General features: G+C 42.0%; 1 pseudogene; it reads left to right on the forward strand.

Moving 5' to 3' along the window:
• Positions 1-1,031: 1,031 nt before the first annotated feature.
• LOC145674219 (protein GVQW3 pseudogene) lies at positions 1,032-1,457 on the forward strand (annotated as a pseudogene).
• Positions 1,458-3,715: the final 2,258 nt, after the last annotated feature.

Below are 3,715 nucleotides of genomic sequence, written 5' to 3' on the forward strand. Positions count from 1 at the left end.
TCCAGAGGAGCAAAATTTGGAAAAAGGGATTTTTAGACCCAAAAAATCCCTTTCTTCGGGATTTCCCCCCTTTACATACATGATAGAGACACGTGAGTCATACTGTCTGAAAGGCAGTTCTGTTCTGAAGAGAATGATGGGCGAAACATGACCCTAGGGTAATTAGGGATGTCTCAAAAAATGTTTTCCCTGAGATCATGGTGTTTTGCGGTAGTTTTGGGCATGGTGGGAATTGTTGATAAAATTTATCCCACCCTTACTATTCAAGATAGAAACTTGAAATTTGGAACACACATTTAATTTACCAAGTACTATTCATTAGATTTTTTAGAGGTCTCTACGTTCACACAGGGGGAAGCTAGGGGTCCCAAAGCTGGACAAAAAAATTCCCCATCAAAATGTTCGGTTTGACATCAATTTTCCCTCTCCTGGTATATGGTATGGGCATGGAGGTGATACCACTTGAAAGCCTGCTCTATTCTGAAGAGAATGAGGTATGAACCATGATCCAAGGATAAATAGTGACGATTCAGTAGCTGCTTGACTGAAAGTCTAAAAAATAGCCCAAAATGCCAGGATCCAGAAAGGGTTAAGTAGTACGCCTATATCACGACAAACGACTCTGTTTATCCCCTCAAAGTAATACCCCTTACAATGAGGCTGAAGCTAGTTTCTAGTCTTTTAGTCTCTCCTGTAAAATTGGTGAAATGTTACTTACGCGGTATTGAATCCCAGATGAACATATGTCTCGTTTATTGTAACAACGAACTTTAATTTTCACCCGACATTACATAAAGTTTTCGACAATTGGTGCGACGTTCTTGAATGCGTTTTTGTACAGGGTCAGTCCTTAAAGTAGTAGGACTGATTTTTCTTTTCTTTTTACAGACTGACGGCGCTTACTCCACCTGTTGTTTGTTCAGGTGGGTCTAAGGAAAGATAGGAAGCAGCGCCAGTCGGCTGCCAGCCATAGCAGGGTAAAGATCACTCGTCATCGTAACCTATGCGAGTGAACCTCGTCACGCTGCGTCATGGCCAATCATTTGGAACAGCGTTACGCCATCAAATTTTGCGTGAAGCTCGGTCAAACTGGGAAAGAGACTCATAAAATGATCAAGACGGCGTACGGTGATAACGCCATTGGAAGATCGAGTGTGTTTGAGTGGCACAAGGTGTTTAAGGAGGGGAGAGAAGAAGTTGAAGACTCTGCACGTTCAGGACGACCTTCGAGCTCCAAAACGAAGGAAAATGTTGCAAGAGTGAAGAATTTGCTGGACAGTGAACGAAGATTAACTGTTCGCATGATTGCCGATGAACTTGGCATTGCTAAAACCCAAGTTCACGAAATTGTGCACGAACAATTGCAAATGAGGAAAATTTGTGCCTCGAGTGCTGACAGGCGAGCAAAAGGACGTTCACAAACAGATCTGCCAGGACCTTCTCGAAGAAGTGAGTGAAAATCCAAACTTGTTGGACAATGTGGTGACTGGGGACGAGACGTGGACATTTGAGTATGACCCTGCGACCAAACGTCAAAGCGCAAAATGGCACACCCGAAATTCCCCACGCCTCAAAAAGGCGCGCATTACGAAATCAAAAATGAAAAGCATGCTCATTTGCTTTTTCGATTCACAGGGAGTGATCCACAGGGAATTTGTTCCACTCGGACAGACTGTCAATGCAGTTTTTTTATCCCCAGGTCCTGGAACGGCTGAGGAAACGCATCGTCCGCGTCCTCCCAGCCATCGCCAACTCCTGACGACTGCTTCATGACAATGCTCCGAGCCACACAGCCTTCCGAGTGGTGGCGTATCTGGCCCAACATAACATCGCGACCTTGGCTCAGCCACCCTACAGTCCCAACCTTGCCCCACCAGACTTTTTCCTCGTCCCTCGCCTAAAAACCACCCTGAAAGGGCATCATCACGGCTCGGTGGAAGCATTACAACAGGCCGTGACGAGACAGCTTAACAGCATTCCAGTTTTCGCCTTCCAGGAAACGTATGGAAACTGGAAATCCCGCTGGCAGCGGTGTGTGGATGTAGGAGGATCATATTTCGAAGAATATTAAGAGTAAGTGTTATTTCTGTCAATATCTTATTTTTAATTGACTCAGTCCTACTACTTTAAGGACTGACCCTGTAAGAACTGAACACGCCTCTAGGGCCGCTTTTCCAAATCAAATCACAGTTAATTATGGTATACACTGTTCTCAATGATGTTTGTAGCCAGTTCATGATACCAACAGATTGTAACATCATTGAGACACAGAGGATTTTGGCTCAGGCAATCGAGAGAGGAAACAAAACCGGAAACCTAATGGCGCCAACAAAGGTATTGCCACACAACGGAAACCTACTAGGCGCTAAAGGAAATAAGTATACGCAGCGTACTGCAGACTCTTCAAGAAACTCAAAGTTGAGCGATTCTAAACAAAAGAGTTGTCTCTTAAGATAACCTTTGAGCAAAATTTGTCTGGTAAAAATACATTTTGCCTGCAAAGAAATTAATCTTGTGCGTATGAAGAATAGCTTAGCAGAGCCATCATAGTTGTACATTTTGACGGAATAGCGATTGCTGTGGGTTGATAACTCGACCAAAAGCTCAGAACAACAAATGTAAACTTTGCATTATAATAAATCTAGATGAGACCAGAGAGCATCCACTGACCAAATGAGCAAGATTCACCTATGAGAAAGCTTTAACCCGAGAAAGCCCAGGGGGTGCCTCAGAGGCAACCTGGTCCACTTTTAATGCAATTATTCTTAATAGATGTTTCGTCGCGTGTCCTCCGGTCTAGAATTCTCCTATCTCTTTGGAATATGTCCCCTGATTGAGTTGTTCATATGTTTTCTTATTTTGCTTCAGAAAAAAATAGGGTTATTTTTTATATTGACGTAAAGGGACAAGGAGTGCCTCGGAGGCACCCTCCTCAATTTTTAATGCCATTATTGTTAATAGATATTTCGTCCAGTGCCTTGCGCTCTAGAATTCTTGTGTCTCTTTGAAAAACATCCTCTGATTGCGTTTCTTAAGCATTTCTTTACTTTACCTAAGAAAAAATAGAGTTATTTTTTATACTAACGTAAAAGCCCAAGGGGTGTCTCAGAGGCTCTTATTGAAGTATGTACCTTTGTAATTATTTGATACTGCTTATTGTTTATTACCATTGACAAATGATTTCATAGCAAAGTAGTGACTAGCTTTTCCTATTAATGACGGAAAATACAAATGGTCGCGGTGAGTTCAGGTAACTTTTATATGCAGCGGGGAGCCTCAGAGGCACCCCCTGGGCCTTTCAAGGGTAAAATTAGCGTGGGCTTTCTCGGGTTAAATTGTTCATAGAAATGCCGCATATGTGGCATTGGTGTAAACGTAAAGCTTTAACGACTACTATTAGAGCAAGATTTGAAAAATATTTATTCTTGAAACTTAATCGTTCAAGTATTACTAAAATCATATTTACAAAATCTAAAGTTATAACATTTTTTCATAATAGTATCATGCGAGCCCATTCGGCAATAAAGGAATGCTAGAAGTATACGAGTGCATTTCCAAAAGTTTCCGATTGCATTGAAACTGATACGACATTTAAATATCGCGCCATTGATAATAGTTTGCTCATGACATATAGTGCCATTTATGCAAGTAACAATGCATCAGTTTCAACTGTCTAGCTGTGTCGATTCCTTGGAGGCAATTAATCAGTCGCTGT

The sequence above is a fragment of the Thermobia domestica genome, chromosome 17 (assembly GCF_964235325.1).
Source record: "Thermobia domestica chromosome 17, izTheDome1.hap1.1, whole genome shotgun sequence".
Lineage (NCBI taxonomy): Eukaryota > Metazoa > Arthropoda > Insecta > Zygentoma > Lepismatidae > Thermobia > Thermobia domestica.